This window comes from Pseudophryne corroboree, chromosome 10 (genome assembly GCF_028390025.1).
Source record: "Pseudophryne corroboree isolate aPseCor3 chromosome 10, aPseCor3.hap2, whole genome shotgun sequence".
NCBI lineage: Eukaryota > Metazoa > Chordata > Amphibia > Anura > Myobatrachidae > Pseudophryne > Pseudophryne corroboree.
Genome location: NC_086453.1, coordinates 330,391,849 through 330,412,246, shown reverse-complemented (window position 1 = coordinate 330,412,246; position 20,398 = coordinate 330,391,849).

The following is a 20,398-nucleotide window of genomic DNA, read 5'->3' as shown; positions in this document are numbered from 1 at the left end:
AATATATCAACCATAGTGAACATGGAACGTCCTAACAACAAAGATGACGTCAGAAGATTCCTAGGAATTATTACTTACTTAGGAAAGTTTATTTCTCAACTCTCTGAATGAACAGGCTCTCTTAGATGGTTGTTGGACAAAGATAACGAGTGGATGTGGTCACATGAACAAGAAGAATGTTGGCAAAACTTGAAACAGATCATTACAGAGCAACCAGTGCTAAAACTCTTTGATACTGCGAAAAGAATAAGAATTTCAGCAGATGCTTCGCAATTTGGCCTAGGCTCAGTGCTGTTACAATAGCATGAGGATACATGGCAACCAATATTCTATGCATCAAGAGCACTGACAAGTGCTGAAACAAGGTATGCTCAGATAGAAAAAGAACTTCTAGCGATCACATATGCATGTGAGCGATTTCATCAGTTTGTGTATGGTCAAACATTTACAGTGGAAACTGACCACAAGCCATTGGTAGCTATCATGACAAAATCATTACATGACTGTCCCATGAGAATTCAACGAATGCTTATCAGACTACAGAAATATGATGTACACTTGCTGTACTGTCCCGGCAAATACATGTACATTGCTGATACACTTTCTCATGCTGTGGACAAAAGTGAAGGTTCCAAAAGTCTGATGGATGAAGAGATAGAAGCCTATGTTAATTTGATCATAGCTTCTCTACCAGTGTCTCTTGCAAGACAAGAACAGATTAGGAAAGAAACTGAGACAGATGACACAATGAAAGTGTTGAAAGATATCATTCTGAAAGGTTGGCCAGCAGAAAAACATGCGTGCCCGCTGTCTATCCATGATTATTGAATGTACCGCAGTGACCTTACAGTTGTCAATGGTATTATTTACAAAGGCAATAAGTTTGTCATACCTGCACGACTAAGAAAAACTATGCTGTGCAAGATACATGAAGGCCACTTAGGAGAAGAAAAATGTACGCGGAGAGCGCGTGAATTTATGTATTGGCCAAGAATGAACCAAGACATAGCACAAACTACAGCTACATGTGAATTATGTCTTACGTATAAACCGAAACAACAGGTCGAGCCACTGAGTCCTCACGCAGTGCCAGAGAGACCGTACCAGAAAGTTGGCGCAGATTTGTTTGATTGTAATGGGAAAACGTACATTGTCGTGACTGATTATTACTCTAACTACCCTGAGGTGAAGACACTACATACAACTACTAGTATAGCCGTAATCAATTGCATGAAGTCAATCTTTGCAAGGCATGGTGTTCCTATGGAAGTGTTCACTGACAATGGTCCTCAGTTTTCCAGTGCTGAAATTAGACAATTTGCTGATGAGTGGGAATTTGTTCATACTACGTCAAGTCCCCACTATCCACGCTCAAATGGGTTGGTGGAAAGTTCAGTAAAAACTGTAGAGTCTCATGAAAAAAGCTCAAGAAGGTAAAGAAGATTTCTACAAAAGTCTTTTAATTTACCGCAGTACACCTTTACAGAATGGACTTTCTCCTGCACAAATGCTGATGGGAAGGAGGATTAGAGCAAATCTCCGGATACATGATGAACTGCTTAATACACATAACTCAGCATTGATCAGACTGAGTAAGGAACGTCAACAGGCGAAACAGAAACTGTTCCATGACAGGCGAGCAAAAAGCTTATCTGATCTAAAATCGGGTGACCAAGTCCGTCTCAGAGATCACGAGAAAGGTATTTGGGTGCAGAAAGGTATTGTGCAAGCACAAGTAGCACCAAGATCTTATACTATACGTACAGAGCGTGGAAAGGAAGTAAGAAGAAATCGGGTGGATTTAAGATCTCAACCTAACCATAATGAAGACAACATGACTGAAGAATACCTTTCATCTGACATGTATGATGATCCTGATAATGGTGAACAAACCACGATTCTAGAAAGGTCCAACATGGTCGATGAAATACAGACTGTGTATGAAAGACCCAAAAGGGAAATACGCAGACATGAGAGACTCATTGAAACGTGTTAGATAATGTTCTTAATATGACGTTGTTAATTGTTGCATTGAAGCGTATAGGGCTTATCATTAAAGAAAAGAGGATGTGATGTTAGTATATTAGAATGCTTATATTTGTAGACACTCCCTTACTAACATGTGTAAGCCTGAATCTTCAGTGATGGTCCCTAGGACCAGGGGGATGCTGGGAAGTGGGTAGTCCAGTGTGCAGTGTGCCTGGAGTTGGTGATGGAATAAAAAGCACAGCAGTGAACTCACATGTCTCTATATCCTTATGACTGGATTTAAAAACATATGAACAAAACAGTATCGACCTGGTATATTGCCGGGTCAACGCGAGTCACTGTGCGGTTTGAAAGGGTCCCATTAGAAATACCATGTCGCCTGACCTGGTAATTCAACCCGGGTTATAAGAAGGGTTAAATATTGGGTCAGGGGTTTCATCCCGGTTTAAATACCGGGACAGGAGCAGTGTGAACGGGTTGCCGGGTCGATGCAACCTGAGACCTGTTAACTACATAGGGAGACGCTGCGCAGAGATGAACTCATCTCCCAGCGCCGCCTCCTCCCTCACCCCCGATGCCAGCTCCGCCCGCTGCCACTATGGCAACTCGACCCGGCATATTGCCGGGTCGGGAGGGCAGTGTGAAAGGTCTAATGCCAGGTCCCGCTCCGGAAGGACCCGTTTCCAATTACCGGGTGGGACCTGGCATTGCGATCTGAAAGCAGTATTAGTGTGCCTTGAGGACCGCGGTTGGGAATGCCTGCTCTAAATGCTTGGTTAGGATACAATCTTGAAGAAGGGAAGGCATTGGGCCTACACTGGCAGTCATGTTTGCAGTATTCTTACCTACCTTACTTTTTCCTCTCCAGGTGAAGAGAGGAGATGCAGGTGGGTGGATATGGGGGTGGGGCTGGACTAGTTGCGCCATGAAACCCACACCCTTACAGAAAACTTGCAGCGATTGGTGCTTAATTGCATAGGGCATTCTGCCACTTCACTTTGCAATGGCTCCGGTGGGCATCTCTGTTCTTCTCTGGATTGGCACCCTGCAGCTACTATCGCTGCTGCAGTGCCACCCGTCCTTTGGATGCTCCAGGCACACACCCTGCAATCTGTACAGCTGCACGGAGCACCCTCAGAACGCTCTGCACTTCCCAGTGCTGGAGGCCCTGCCCGCTCTGCGCGACATCATGACATCATACGCTCAGGGAGCAGGGCTGGCACAGGGTACACTGCCACCCTGTTTCACCACTGTGTAAGGCTGCACCTTTATTCCTGTATCTAAATCATCATAAACATGCATTGTACACTGAAAAATCCAAACTACTGTATATAAAAATATTGCTCATTAACTATATTCCATCTTCTAATGAGGTTGACACCACAAAATTAGTATTTTAGCCATCAACCATACTTGCCTACTTTCGCAGATCCTGCAGGAGACATGCGATTTTTCAGGTAGTCTCCCGCAGCCCTGGAAGAGTAGGCGTCTCTATGGAAACATGTCATTTTAGCCCCACCCTATGCAAATTTGAGGCCGTCACATCAATTTCACCACATGGGGGCCTAATGACGCAATTAGCCCTGCCCAACATGGCGGTATGTTCGGCATCGCATTGCCTATGAGTCGGACTATTTATTTCAAAATACTGTATGTATATTAGGCAGCAGTATAAATACAACTGCATAGTGCATATTTATTCCAAATTAATTGCAAGTTTTTTTAAAAATCAACTTTTTCATGCTTTACCATCCAATAGTATCCAATAGTATCCTTGCGGTATAGTAACGGGGATTTTTTGTGGCAGAAAAGTGACAAAACACCCACACACAAAAATTGTGTCAACCTTTTTTGTATTGACCATTTCTACGTAGACCTTTTGACCTTGTCAACTGTTTCTATTCCATGTCAACCTTTTGACCCCGTCAACCTAATTTATGTTGAAACTTAGTGGTCGACCTATTGACTGTAGCCCTTTTAGGTGTAGATCTAATGATCCACACCCTAAAGTGAAGGAAGGGAAAATATGTAACATTATGTGTGGACTGTATAGAGAGGATGTCATTGGGTAAGATAGCTTATGGAGGTTTTGTGAGTGGTTCTGGAATATAATAAGCTTACCTGAAGAGGTGGCTTTGTTGTACGGTTAAAGGTTTGGAGACTAGAGGACAGTCTTATTGTGCGTAGGAGGACATTCCACAGAGTCGGTGCAGCCCAATAAAAGTCCTGTAACCGTGAATGGGAGCAGGTAATGAGTGTGGATGAGACAGATCTTGTGCAGCAGAGTAGAGAGGTGGGTTGGGAGATACTTTGAGATAGGCAAAAGAGATGTATGCTGGTGTAGTATGGTTAAAAGACAGAGCGGAGCAGCAGACAATTAATTTACTCCAAAGATGGGAACTGCTAAATATATTGGCTACTGATCGTTTTTTGTCCATCAAAACTGGATGTACAAAACATGACCATGTGGGAGACAAAAATGAAGTCTGACTTTATTCAAATATTCTTTAGAGAAACTGTGTTGTCTTGAAAATGTTAATCTGGGTTCACGATATAATGGATGCAGGGCCGGTTCTACACCTTGTAGTGCCCAGTTCGAAAGTTTCCACTGGCGCCCCTCCCCCCGCAGCAAAAATAGGGGTTTGGCTTCATAGGGAAGGGGCGTGGCCACAGTTATGCCCCCAGTTGTTGTGCCCTGTCGCTGTACTCCCAGTAGTTGTGCCCCCTGTAGCTATGCCCCCAGTAGTTGTGCCCCCTGTTGCTTTGCCCCCAGTAGATTTGCCCCAGTAGTTGTGCCCCCTGTAGCTATGCCCCAGTAGCTGTGCCCCCTGTTGCTTTGCCCCCAGTTGTTGTGCCCTCTGTTGTTGTGCCCCCTGTTGCTTTGCCCCCGTAGTTGTGCCCCATCGCTGTGCCCCCAGTAGTTGTGCCCCCTTTTGCTGTGCCCCCTGTTGCCTTGCCCCCAGTAGTTGTACCCCGTCGCTGTGCCCCCAGTAGTTGTGCCCCCTGTTGCTGTGCCCCTTTGTAGCAGCTTACAAGCAAACACAAAAATAAAAAAACAATACTTACCACTGCCCCGCTCCTGCTTCCCGACCGCTGCTGCTGCTGCTCCGTCTGCCCGCCGCGGCTCCTCTCTGTGGGAGAGACATCATGACGTCTCTCCCATAGCAGCGCCACACAGACACTAGAGGTCAATAATGACCTCTAGTGTCTGTCACTGCAGCCGGCTGCAGCGGACGCCCACACAGCCCACGGCGTTTGCTGCAGCCGGGGTGCGGGTAGGCGGCGGTGCCTGCGGGGTGACTGCTTGCCCGCACCAAGAACCGCTCCTGATTGGATGATGTGATCCGTGATGGATTGCAATGACCATTGTATAACTCATCGTTTGATAAAACGGGTGGTGGCTTCGTCCCATCTGATGTGCTGCACAACAGATGGGACGATGCCGCAGATGACGCAGCAATGTTACATTATGCATGTAACGATCTATCGCTTCGCCGTACAGTGGATCGCATAGTGTATATGACAGACCGATATATCGCCGCGTTGCTGGTTGCCATGTCATTTACCTGTGTACCCAGTGTGACAAAGAAGACTTACAAAACTTTGCTTAGGTTAAAGGCGTTCGTCATTTATTCCCATAAAAGTAAAAAAAAAATGTAAAGAGGAAAATAGTGCTGCGTAATGGATATTTTGGGGGCATGCGTGTGACAATATGTTTTTGGGTAACGCTTTGTATCTACCTTCTCCAGTGATTTACATTCTGAATGGGCAGTGCCACTGATAATGCTCTTGTCTTTCTACAGTTAGGCAGCTCAATATTCCGAGAGGAGCAAGCGCCGTTCCTTGCCTACCAGCCTCTTCCATGGCATGTGCAGTATGTAACACAGAACAGAAGAGCCAGCAGAGACAATGAGGTAGAAGATATGTGTAATATTGTCATATCTACACTTCACATGGGGGGTCATTCTGAGTTGATCGCAGCAGGAACTTTATTAGCAGTTGGGCAAAACCATGGCCCTCATTCCGAGTTGTTCGCTCGCTAGCTGCTTTTAGCAGCATTGCACACGCTAGGCCGCCGCCCTCTGGGAGTGTATCTTAGCTTAGCAGAATAGCGAACGAAAGATTAGCAGAACTGCTACTAAATAATTCCTTGCAGTTTCTGAGTAGCTCCAGACCTACTCCTAGATTGCGATCACCTCAGTCCGTTTAGTTCCTGGTTTGACGTCACAAACACGCCCTGCGTTCGGCCAGCCACTCCCCCGTTCCTCCAGCCACTCCTGCATTTTTACCTGGCACGCCTGCGTTTTTTAGCACACTCCCTGAAAACGGACAGTTTCCGCCCAGAAACACCCACTTCCTGTCAATCACACTACGATCACTCGAGCATTGAAAAAACGTTGCTCGAGCTTGTGGAAATCTCCAAAGTTTTGTGTTAAATTACTTAACGCATGCGCGCTGCGTACCATGCGCATGCGCATTTTCCACCTAATCGCTCCGTTGCGAAAAACGGCAACGAGCGAACAACTGGAAATGACCACCCATGTGCACTGCAGGTGTGGCAGATATAACATGTGCAGAGAGAGTTAGATTTGGGTGGGTTATTTTGTTTCTGTGCAGGGTAAATACTGGCTGCTTTATTTTTACATTGCAATTTAGATTGCAGATTGAACACACCCCACCCAAATCTAACTCTCTCTGCACATGTTATATCTGCCCCCCCCCCCCCCCCCCCCCCCCCCCCTGCAGTGAACATGGTTTTGACCAACTGCTAACAAAGTTCCTGCTGCTATCAACTCAGAATTACCCCCATATTTCTCTAATGGGAAAAACCATGGGCACTGCAGGTGGGGCAGATATAACATGTACAATCACTGGGGTTTTTTTGTCCCGGGAAGGAACCACGGAACCAAAGAAGAAAACCTCTTTGTGGGGGCACTCGTTTATAGATTATTGTTTAAAAGTTTATTTAATTAAATTCATTAAAATTGTTTGTACGTGTAAATTCCTTTTGCTACACCTCTATAAAGGTTAGCAGACAAAAGACATATAACAAGACAATGTAACAAATGACACTTCCTATAGAATTAGAAAATAATTTACCTTCTATTTGTTGAAGAGGACTGTATATCTTTATGCATCTTTCTGGAAAATCCGTTTCTGTTATAGTTTGCCATAATGCAACGGTATTCCAGCATGTATAGTAATTAGATAGCAGTTAGTAACCCACACTATGTTTTTTATGAGGGTGTGTAATTACTTAAAGTGCAATCAAAAGATCTTTAGGAAGTGGATATTCACAGCCCGGTGAATGAATATGTGAGTTAAATTAATTGCGTGGTGTTAAGAATTTGCATAAGAAATTGTTAGGCAATAATACCACGTCGGGCATTTACATAGAGAAATACCGCTATTCCAGTAATATACCTTATATGGACCTAAGATAGGTATAGAAGGTCAGACCAGGGCCGGGTGTCCGCCAACTTCTACTGCCTTCCCATGTGTGGAACTCCACAGTGAATGGGAGGTGAGAGGGTCAGGCGGCCGGCGCTGGTGTGAAGAAAGAAGAGGGTGCTTACTGCTGTTGATAGCTGCGGGTCACAGAGTCTCTGGTGGCCCGACGGTCATTGCAGAGAGACGAGTCCCGCAGCTTGTCAATGAGAGAGCACCGGAATACCTGTATGTGATGTTCTTGTGTGTGCGGTCACCGCTGTAATAGGGCTCGTGTCTCTCTTGCCGCCCGTGATCGGAGCCGTGTTCTCTGCACGGAGATTCCGAATGACGTCACCGTGACATCTGTAAGTTGTACGTACGTTTCACCCAGGGCAGGGCTTGTTCACCAAAAAGGACTTTTTGGTGAACAAGCCCTGCCCTGGGTGAAACGTACGTACAACTTACAGACGTCACGGTGACGTCATTCGGAATCTCCGTGCAGAGAACACGGCTCCGATCACGGGCGGCAAGAGAGACACGAGCCCTATTACAGCGGCGACCGCACACACAAGAACATCACATACAGGTATTCCGGTGCTCTCTCATTGACAAGCTGCGGGACTCGTCTCTCTGCAATGACCGTCGGGCCACCAGAGACTCTGTGACCCGCGGCTATCAACAGCAGTAAGCACCCTCTTCTTTCTTCACACCAGCGCCGGCCGCCTGACCCTCTCACCTCCCATTCACTGTGGAGTTCCACACATGGGAAGGCAGTAGAAGTTGGCGGACACCCGGCCCTGGTCTGACCTTCTATACCTATCTTAGGTCCATATAAGGTATATTACTGGAATAGCAGTATTTCTCTATGTAAATGCCCGACGTGGTATTATTGCCTAACAATTTCTTATGCAAATTCTTAACACCACGCAATTAATTTAACTCACATATTCATTCACCGGGCTGTGAATATCCACTTCCTAAAGATCTTTTGATTGCACTTTAAGTAATTACACACCCTCATAAAAAACATAGTGTGGGTTACTAACTGCTATCTAATTACTATACATGCTGGAATACCGTTGCATTATGGCAAACTATAACAGAAACGGATTTTCCTGAAAGATGCATAAAGATATACAGTCCTCTTCAACAAATAGAAGGTAAATTATTTTCTAATTCTATAGGAAGTGTCACTTGTTATATTGTCTTGTTAGATGTCTTTTGTCTGCTAACCTTTATAGAGGTGTAGCAAAAGGAATTTACACGTACAAACAATTTTAATGAATTTAATTAAATAAACTTTTAAACAATAATCTATAAATGAGTGCCCCCACAAAGAGGTTTTCTTCTTTGGTTCCGTGGTTCCTTCCCGGGACAAAAAAACCCCAGTGATTGTATCTGTCATTTCCTCGGGGGAGCACCGCCAACACCACTAATTATTCAAGAAATTATTCCAGGTCACTTACTATATGTTGGTTACATATATACCTTATACACATTTCTCATAGCAGTGCAGGAATACCCCACTTCCATGTCTTCAGATATAACATGTGCAGAGAGAGAGAGATTTGGGTGGGTTATATTGTTTCTGTGCAGGGTAAATACTGGCTGCTTTACTTTTACACTGCAATTTAGATTTCAGTTTGAACACACTCCACCCAAATCTAACTCTCTCTGCACATGTTACCTCTGCCCCACCTGCAGTGCACATAACTCTGCATTAGGCCCATTATAGGAGTGAATTAACATTGGTGGAAGAAGGTACCAAAACGTAGCTTGAAATACTCATTATTGGTGGCGTGGGCTTTGAGTTCTGCAGGTACACGTGAGTTTGCAGAGCATGATGGGTGATTTGAGGAGGAGCAGAAGAAAATGTTGTTTTGCAATCAACTTTAATTAGGCCCTAAGTGTTATGTTTTTATTCTGTGATCCGAGAAAACAAAACATAGCATCACCAAACCACCTTTAAAATACAAAACGACTACTGTACAAAGTTAAAATACATACGGTACTTATAGAGCTATATAACACAGTCATACCCCTGCATTTCCTTATTTATTAGATCCATTAATTTACCTCTTTCATAAATCCATTAGGCCATATTCTGATCATATTGATCTACCCACAAAAATATTGAGCCATGCCATTACTCCATCACCACATTTTAAATTTCCTTGAATTTGCCACAGTGTATCTATAAAACCACAAATCCACAATATCAAGCATTAAATAAGCTGAAATTGCCAGCACTTCTGCGTAAATGGCTCATTTTCTTCTAATAGACTCTTAATGATGAGTCTTTGTTCCCAAGATGAAACGCATCAGCAGAAACCTATAAGGAAAGGAGGAGCCATTTGACCAATAGAAGTGCTGCGGTCAGAATAAATACTGTTTTTTGCCACCGGAATGTGAATTTAGCAGTTCCGTGTTGCATACCCAAACAATGGGGGTAATTCTGAGTTGATCGCAGCAGCAACTTTGTTAGCAAGTGGGCAAAACCATGTGCACTACAGGGGGGGCAGATATAACATGTGCAAAGATAGTTAGATTTGGATGGGTTATTTCGTTTCTGTGCAGGGTAAATACTGGCTGCTTTATTTTTACACTGCAATTTAGATTTCAGTTTGAACACACCCCACCCAAATCTAATCTCTCTGCACATGTTATATCTGCCTCCCCCTGCAGTGCACATGGTTTTGCCCACTTGCTAACAAACTTGCTGCTGCGATCAACTCAGAATTACCCCCAATGGGGGTAATTCCAAGTTGATCGCAGCAGGATTTCTGTTAGCAAATGGGCAAAACCATGTGCACTGCAGGGGGAGGCAGATATAACATTTGCAGAGAGAATTAAGATTTGGGTGGGTTATTTTGTTTCTGTGCAGGGTAAATACTGGCTGCTTTATTTTTACACTGCAATTTAGATTTCACCACACCCAGATCTAACTCTCTCTGCACATGTTATATCTGTCCCCCCTGCAGTGCACATGGTTTTGCCCAACTACTAACACATTTGCTGCTGCGATCAACTCAGAATTAGGGCCCTCATTCCGAGTCGTTCGCTCGGTAATTTTCTTCGCATCGCAGCGTTTTTCTGCTTAGTACGCATGCGCAATGTTCGCACTGCGACTGCGCCAAGTAATTTTGCTATGAAGATAGTTTTTTTACTCACGGCTTTTTCTTCGCTCCGGCGATCGTAATGTGATTGACAGGAAATGGGTGTTACTGGGCGGAAACAGCGTTTTATGGGCGTGTGGATAAAAACGCTACCGTTTCCGGAAAAAACGCGGGAGTGGCTGGAGAAACGGAGGAGTGTCTGGGCGAACGCTGGGTGTGTTTATGACGTCAAACCAGGAACGACAAGCAGTGAACTGATCGCAGATGCCGAGTAAGTCTGAAGCTACTCTGAAACTGCTAAGTAGTTTGTAATCGCAATATTGCGAATACATCGTTCGCAATTTTAAGAAGCTAAGATTCACTCCCAGTAGGCGGCGGCTTAGCGTGTGTAACTCTGCTAAAATCGCCTTGCGGGCGAACAACTCGGAATGAGGGCCTAGGTCCAATGTTTGTAACGTAGTGTAAAGCATAATACAAAGTATTCTTGAAGATATGACGTTTATCAAATGTCAATACAAATCCAGTCCAAAGTGTAGGGTCACATTAAACCAGAATACTGTAAATATCTGTCAGAGCTACTTTTCTGGCTTTCCTAAAATAATTTAGGGCTCCATTATAACCCAGTACCTTGTCTATTTCACTGCCCCAGCTATCGCATGTCTAATTAAGTCCAGGATACCTGACCAATCAATATAGGAAACTCTCAATCCATTTACTGTATAATGAACCCAAACAAATAGGGTTATTTATCAAACAGTGTTAACAAAATGGCATTATTTTGATGTAATAAATTACATCTATTAGTGACATCGAGCAGTAACCTTTCCACCGGTGTTTTCCTCTGGATTTCCACTGACAACTATGAGCTACAAACTCAATTACAGTGATATATTATTTACTAAACACTAAAAAGCTATGTTGTAGTGGATAAAGCAAGTCACTTTGAGAAACTGTTGTCTGGTGAGTTTAGTCAATTGGAAATCAATATTCCAGAATGTTTACAGTAGTAAAAACTACAATAAACTGAATTTTTATTATATCTACAAAATACTGTTATAGCAAGATATAGTCAAATATATAAATATAGGCAGTGGCGTCACTGGGGGGGTGACCTCCTCCCGTCTCAGACCATCCAGAATCCTAAGTAATGTTTTTGTATTAATGTTACTCATAAATCGTAATTTCTGTATATCACCGAATGCATTGGCAATAAACAACTAGCAAATTTAAAAGTATACCTTTAAATTGCAATATCATGCTGGAAATAGGTTATATTACTTAAAGTACAAGAACAAGTTCTACCATGTTTTGACCATGTATAACCCTTCTTCTTCCATTCCGTCCTCCCTACATCCACAGCTCTTTAAATTATGCCTTTTCCACATATAAACATAGCCTCCACACAGCCACAGCCATGGCCAAAATTTTTGAGAATGACACCAGTATTGGTTTTCACAAAGTTTTCTGCTTCAGTGTTTTTAGACCTTTTTGTTAGATGTTACTGTGGTATACGGACGTAAAATTATAAGCATTTCATAACTGTCAAAAGCTTTTATTGACAATTACATTAAGTTTATGCAAAGAGACAATATTTGTAGTGTTGACCTTTTTTCAAGACCTCTGCAATTCGTCCTGGCATGCTGACTCCGTTGTCCTTCCCAGTGGTCGATTAATGGGGGTAATTCAGAGTTGATCGCAGCAGCAAATTTGTTAGCAGTTGGGCAAAACCATGTGCACTGCAGGTGTGGCAGATATAACATTTGCAGAGAGAGTTAGATTTGGGTGGGTTATTTTGTTTCTGTGCAGGGTAAATACTGGCTGCTTTATTTTTACACTGCAATTTAGATTTCAGTTTGAACACACCCCACCCAAATTTAACTCTCCACGTGTTATATCTGCGCCCCCTGCAGTGCACATGGTTTTGCCCAACTGCTAACAAATTTGCTGCTACGATTAACTCTGAATTAGGCCCAATGCCTGCAAGACTATGGTTTCTTGTGCCCATGACAGCCGAGTTTGAATGGGCGAATTAGGTCCGCCCAGACTCCGATGCCCTCCAGTCTTAATAGGAGACAAGGCGTTAACTGAGACCAAGGAGAACAAGGGGAAAACTAACTGACACGACTAAAACAGAGAAGGATACAAAAATAACAAAGTAGTTTATGTGCGGTGCGACCGCCTGGAACAACAGCAAATCAAGTAATGTAACCTAACTGCCAAATACGAACCCGTCGTAATAAGGTGAGGACAGCACTGCGGAAACCTCCGCAAAAATGACACAACCACAAACAGATAAAGACAATATGGCTTCAGCCATAAAGTGCTGCAGAGCCGTTACTCACGACACCACAACAGGTGTGCGCAGGAAACAACCAGAACCCAGAAGCTTCAGATACCAGACCACTTTGCTGGAAGGCAACTCAGAGGACAGCAGGAAAGGATCCCTCAGACAGGACTCAGGAAACTGGACACAGGACACTGGAGTACACCAGCTGGATGCAGGAACACACCAGAGGCAGGAAGACAGGCTCCACAGGAAGCTGCTGACAGGGACCAGGAACAAGCTTGCAGGAAGCTAACCAAGAGCTGGTACATACAGGTACAACAACAAACTTCTATCACCAGCGCTGGACTGCAGGGCTAGCTGGGTAATAAGGGAAGCATGCCCCAATCAGGATGGCTGGAAGCCAGACACAAGGTAATGGCCAAATACTGGCAGGTGAGGCTACACAGACAAGAGCCAGACTGCAGTACACAGACTCACCACATAATGACTAAATATCTGACCGGTGAGGCTTAACACATAGAAAACAGGCTGCAATTACACAGACTCACCACAGGCATCCAACAAGAGTCTTCTAAACAAGTACAAGAGAAATCCTGGCACGCAAACAGAAATATAACATAAAATTCATGAACAGAAAGCAAACAGGAATGAACCACTGCTTGTGGTTCATAACAGTTCCCCCTCCTTAAGGGTATACTCCGGACACCTCATAAAAGCCAATGGGAACAGAAACAGAAGTATAACATAAAATACATAAACAGAATGCAATGGGGAATGAGCCGCTGCAGCGGCTCATTACACCCTCATAGGATTCAGCAGCAAGCTCTTTGATATGAGTTGTAGGCACCATTGTAGAATTCTTTGTTGTTCTGACTGCAAGATGTCACAGGTGTGTTGTGGTTCCGTTCCCATGCATATTTGCTTACATATGTGTTACATATGTGTGACTGTGACAGGAAGTAAAAGACGATTAATGTCCATGTTCCATATTTTGGCAGCAAGCTGCCCATGTTTCTCCAGGGGGATCTGATCTTAAGGAGAAATTTATCAATAAGATAAAAGATCGGGCGCTTATATGTGCTGTTTCTCTAAGCTGCTGCTATATATTTGGGATAGTCACACCCAAAATAAATACAAAGCAAAAAGAAAACCAGGTAGCAGTGCTAATATGAAAACTATTTGAATAGAAGGATTGAGTACTAATTGGTAATATTTAATAAACCATAAAACCGATTCACTGACAAATGCATCCACATAAATATAAAATCAAATAGTGCTAAAAAGGGTCACAATAATAACTGCCTTCTCTGAGTAGTCCGTTCCTATTTAGTATAGACCGGATAGCAGATGGGTGAAAAGTTGACACCGGACTGACAGCGCAGTCCACAGGTTGAGAGTTATTTACCACATTAGGCCGCTGGAGATAAAGTCCCTTGAAGTTAGCTCATGAGAAAGTTCATAATTGCGGGTCCTCACTGCATCGCGGTATCCTCTTTAAATGGAGAGGAATAGTGGTAGTCCTGTTGTTAGCAATCAACACAGCAGTTCTGCTCAAAACGGAGTCCAGTCCTGGTCCGGGCACACTTAGGCAGTAAATTTCAGAAAGGTGGTGACCCCAATAGCTCCCTTCCTGATGCTTTTCGCTGCAGGTCCTGCAGCTTTATCAAAGGTGGTTTGTGCAAGTGACATGCCTGGGTATTTATACCCTACCTAATGGTCAAATCGTTAAGAGCTGTTCACTCAATCCTCCTACTCACTTTAAATCAATACAAAACATTTGAAATATACCAAAAAAGTGTAATCCTAGGACAGACACTCTAAAGTTTAGATTCATATACGCAATATAACTTTATACGATTTATAAAAAAATTTTTTTAAATGTTTCAGATTCAGACGTACATTAATTACTTCCGGGTTAGAGGCAGCATGTAGCACAGTGGTAATTTCACCAATTACTCCAATAGGGGGAAATTTCGTATACCCAGCCACTCTGTGACAGATAGCCTTATTTCAATTACAACATTACTTAAAAACAGAGAGCCGCAAAAGCATAAGACTCGGTTATTACCATTAAATCACGGACAACCCGGTGATCACTTCTGGGTCATGTATCTGATATCACTTCCACTCGGTGAACCGCAAGCCACGGCTGCCGAGTGGAAGGACAGAAGCCGTTACCCGTCTCGCAGGTCACCACAGTCACGTGACCGGAATTTCCGGATAACGCATCTTGCGTCACTTCCGCTGGATGAACCGCAAGCTGCGGTCACCAAGAGGAAGAGCCACGGTCACGCGACCAGACGTAATTCTTGGCACATGACGCAGACACGCTGACAGACAGGAAAGATGTTTAGATTTGTTGCCCTGGAAACCATTAACCAGTTGTGGGGCTAACTAGAACACGATTCTCTCCCCTTTTCCAATCTAATCTACAGGCAATTTTACAATTCATTCTATAGGAAGCCTGTTAAAAATACAGTTTTTTTATAGTTTTTTTATTTTAGTTAAAAAAACGGTAACCCATTCATATCTATAAAAAACGGCAAATGGTGAACATTTAGACTATACATTTTCTTATCCTACAGGGGTTGTCTATAAACCCCAGACAGAAATTAGACACCTCTTAAGGATGTCATACAGGGAGAGGAGTAATGTCAAAGAGGGAGAAGCAAGGAAAAAGACATAAAAGAGTTTTCTTATATTAAATAAAACCAGAACATGTCTGGTCTAATACAGTTTCCTAGAGGTAGCATCAGTATAGTTAGATTTCCACTATTTTATTATTCGCCCTAACCTATAACTGAGATTGTCTTGTTAGCATATTTGAAAAATCCAAAAGAAGAAAAAGAAAGAAAAAGAGAAAAGGCACAAAATGTATAGTAAATGGGAAGGTTCCTTATTAGAACACTAACACTCTCCATATTCAACCAACTAGAACCGGATATGTAGTTTCGGTCAACCCCAACTTAAATTACAGCATTTAGGGGGTCATTCCGAGTTGTTCGCTCGTTATTTTTTTCTCGCAACGGAGCGATTAGTCGCTAATGCGCATGCGCAATGTCCGCAGTGCGACTGCGCCAAGTAAATTTGCTATGCAGTTAGGTATTTTACCCACGGCATTACGAGGTTTTTTCTTCGTTCTGGTGATCGTAATGTGATTGACAGGAAGTGGGTGTTTCTGGACGGAAACTGGACGTTTTATGGGTGTGTGCGAAAAAACGCTACCGTTTCTGGGAAAAACGCGGGAGTGGCTGGAGAAACGGAGGAGTGTCTGGGCGAACGCTGGGTGTGTTTGTGACGTCAAACCAGGAACGAAACTGACTGAACTGATCGCAGATGCCGAGTAAGTCTGGAGCTACTCAGAAACTGCTAAGAAGTGTCTATTCGCAATTCTGCTAATCTTTCGTTCGCGATTTTGATAAGCTAAGATTCACTCCCAGTAGGCGGCGGCTTAGCGTGTGCAAAGCTGCTAAAAGCAGCTTGCGAGCGAACAACTCGGAATGACCCCCTTAGTTCGACCGACTCATTAAGACCGTCTGGAAAGATGGTATTCATCCGGTACATCCAGAATACCTCCTGCCTACATAATTTATTATATCTATCGCCACCCCGTGAAGTACGTGGTATAGATTCCAACCCTACTAATCTCAAACACTTTGGGTCTCCATTGTGAGCAACATCATAGTGTTTCGAGACACTATGGGGTATATTTACTAAAATTCGTATTTTTCCGAATGAGGTTAAAGTTCAATCACGAATGACATCGAAAGTGTAAAATTGCAACTTTTTGAATTTATTACGACTAATTTACTAAGCTGTCGTATTCTGCATTTTCGGATTTACCGATGTCGATGTCATTCGTATTTTTTGGCAGTGTTTTACGTGAGTGAATTGTAAAACACTGCCGACTTTAACACAATGAATCTCGGCCGGATCTGTGAGATCCGTGCTGGGCTTCATTGTGCACCTTTCGTAAAAAATAAAACATTGTTAAAAAAAAAAATTTGTAAATGCGTGGGGTGTGGTCAGCGGTGAGGTTACTTTCGGTCAACCGCTGACCACAAAGTTCCCACCATTGGTTACAATGGAGCGCATAGGCGCTACATTGTATCACTGCCATGTGCTGCCTGACATACACTACAGGAGCACACAGCCAATCAGGAGGGTGCCACGACGTGGCTCTCCCTGATTGGCAGAAGGAACCCTCTTAGACAGAAGTCAGGGGGGGTTCCTGGCAGTCAGGGAAAGGGGTCCCATGTGAAAACATGGGGCCCCTTTCAGTGCGTGGTCGGGTGTCCGTTTTTTTATTTTGCAAAGTACGTGGATTACAAATAGAACAGAAGAGGACCCATCTATACTGGATTATGTGAGTATAATTTTTCCAACAGGTACCCCATGGATTCTACATGGAGAAGAGGACGACCCTCGTGTGAACATAGGTAAGTATGTATGTTTGGAGGTGTGGATGTATGAATTAAACTTTTACTTTCAAGGTGTGTGTCTTCTGTTTTTATTGGGGTATTTTTTTAGTAGTAGTACTACAGGTACCAGCGGGCGCGGTTTTCCACTGCATGCTGGTACTTGTGGTTCTCCAAGTACCAGCTTGCGGGGGAGGCTTGCTGGGACTTGTACTACTGCTACTAAAAACAATATTCAAATTTTGGCAAAAAGGCCTGGGGGGGACAGCCTCGGGCCTCACCCCTGGCCCTTTGGTGGCTGGAGGGGGGGACCCCTTGATTGAAGGGGCCCCCACTCCTCCAGGGTACCCTGACCAGGGGTGACTAGTTGGTTATGTAATGCCAGGGCCGCAGGGACCAATATAAAAGTGTCCCCCGGCTGTGGCATTATGTATCTGGCTAGTGGAGCCCGGTGCTGGTTTCAGAAATACGGGGGACCCCTACGCTTTTTGTCCCCCATATTTTTGGAACCAGGACCAGGCGCAGAGCCCGGTGCTGGTTGATTAAATATGGGGGAACCCCGGTCAATTTTTCCCCCATATTTTTTCAAGCAGGACCGGCTCAATGAGCCCGGGGCTGGTTTTGCTTAGGAGGGGGGACCCTACGCATTTTTTTTTGGCAAATTTAACACTTTCCCAACCCTTCCCATTGATAAACATGCACGGATCTCATGGATCCGTGCATGCCTATCAGAACACGGTAAAAAAAAGCAGGTCTGTTTTATTTTAGCACTTTTTCACGATTGGTATTTCTCTGACGTCCTAGTGGATGCTGGGAACTCCGAAAGGACCATGGGGAATAGCGGCTCCGCAGGAGACTGGGCACAACTAAAGAAAGCTTTTAGGTCACCTGGTGTGCACTGGCTCCTCCCACTATGACCCTCCTCCAAGCCTCAGTTAGATTTTGTGCCCGGCCGAGGTTGGATGCACACTAGGGGCTCTCCTGAGCTTCTAAAAAGAAAGTATATAATTAGGTTTATTATTTTACAGTGAGACCTGCTGGCAACAGGCTCACTGCAGCGAGGGACTAAGGGGAGAAGAAGCGAACCTACCTGCTTGCAGCTAGCTTGGGCTTCTTAGGCTACTGGACACCATTAGCTCCAGAGGGATCGACCGCATGGAACTGGCCTTGGTGTTCGGTCCCGGAGCCGCGCCGCCGTCCCCCTTACAGAGCCAGAAGCAAGAAGAGGTCCGGAAAATCGGCGGCAGAAGACATCAGTCTTCACCAAGGTAGCGCACAGCACTGCACCTGTGCGCCATTGCTCCTCATACACACTTCACACTCCGGTCACTGAGGGTGCAGGGCGCTAGGGGGGGGCGCCCTGAGCAGCAATAAAAACACCTTGGCTGGCAAAAATACCACAATATATAGCCCTAGAGGCTATATATGTGATAATTACCCCTGCCAGAATCCATAAAAAAGCGGGAGAATAGTCCGCGAAAAAGGGGCGGAGCTATCTCCTTCAGCACACTGGCGCCATTTCTCCCTCACAGCTCCGCTGGAAGGAAGCTCCCTGGCTCTCCCCTGCAGTCTACACTACAGAAAAGGGTAAAAAAGAGAGGGGGGGGCACTAAATTTAGGCGCAGTATATATAACAGCAGCTATAGGGGACATAATTCAGTTAGTCCCTGCATTATATAGCGCTCTGGTGTGTGCTGGCATACTCTCACTCTGTCTCCCCAAAGGGCTTTGGTGGGTCCTGTCCTCTGTTAGAGCATTCCCTGTGTGTGTGCGGTGTGTCGGTACGGCTGTGTCGACATGTTTGATGAGGATAATGATGTGGAGGCGGAGCAGATGCCTATAGAAGGGATGTCACCCCCTGCGGGGCAGACACCTGAGTGGATGGACTTATGGAAGGAATTGCGTGCACGTGTCGACTCCTTACACAAAAAATTTGACGACATGCCAAATGCGGGACAGCCGGCTTCTCAGCTCGTGCCTGTCCAGGCGTCTCAAAGGCCATCGGGGGCTCTAAAACGCCCGCTACCTCAGATGGCAGACGCAGATGTCGACACGGATACTGACACCGGTGTCGACGACGATGAGTCTAGTCTAATGTCCGCTAAGGCCATTCGTTGCATGATTGAAGCAATGAAAGAGGTGTTACAAATTTCTGATATAAACCCAGGTACCACTAAAAAGGGTATTATGTTTGGGGAGAAAAAACTACCCGTAGTTTTTCCCCCATCAGAAGAATTAAATGAAGTGTGTGAAGAAGCGTGGGCTTTCCCTGATAAAAGATTGGTAATCTCTAAGAAGTTACTAATGGCGTTCCCTTTCCCGCCAGAGGATAGGTCACGTTGGGAGACACCCCCTAGGGTGGATAAAGCGCTCACACGTTTGTCTAAAAAGGTGGCACTACCGTCTCCGAATACGGCCGCCCTCAAGGAACCTGCTGATAGAAAGCAGGAGGCGATCCTGAAGTCTGTATATACACACTCAGGCATTATACTTAGACCAGCTATTGCGTCAGCATGGATGTGCAGTGCTGCCGCTGCGTGGTCGGATTCCCTGTCAGAAAATATTGACACCCTAGACAGGGACACTATTCTGCTAACCATAGAGCATATAAAAGACTCAATCTTATACATGAGAGATGCACAGAGGGAGATCTGCCGGCTGGCATCTAAAATAAGTGCATTGTCCATTTCCGCTAGGAGAGGCTTATGGACTCGCCAGTGGACAGGGGATGCAGATTCAAAAAGGCACATGGAAGTTTTGCCTTATAAGGGTGAGGAGTTATTCGGGGATGGTCTCTCGGACCTAGTTTCCACAGCAACTGCTGGGAAGTCAGCATTTTTACCCCATGTTCCCTCACAGCCTAAAAAGGCGCCGTTTTATCAGGTACAGTCCTTTCGGACTCAGAAAAACAGGCGTTGAAAAGGCGGATCCTTTCTGTCCAGAGGCAGAGGTAGGGGAAAAAGGCTGCAACAAACAGCAGGTTCCCAGGAGCAAAAGTCCTCCCCCGCTTCTTCCAAGTCCGCCGCATGACGGTGGGGCTCCACAGGCGGAGCCAGGTACGGTGGGGGGCCGCCTCAAAAATTTCAGCGATCAGTGGGCTCGCTCACAGGTGGATCCCTGGATCCTGCAAATAGTATCTCAAGGGTACAAACTGGAAT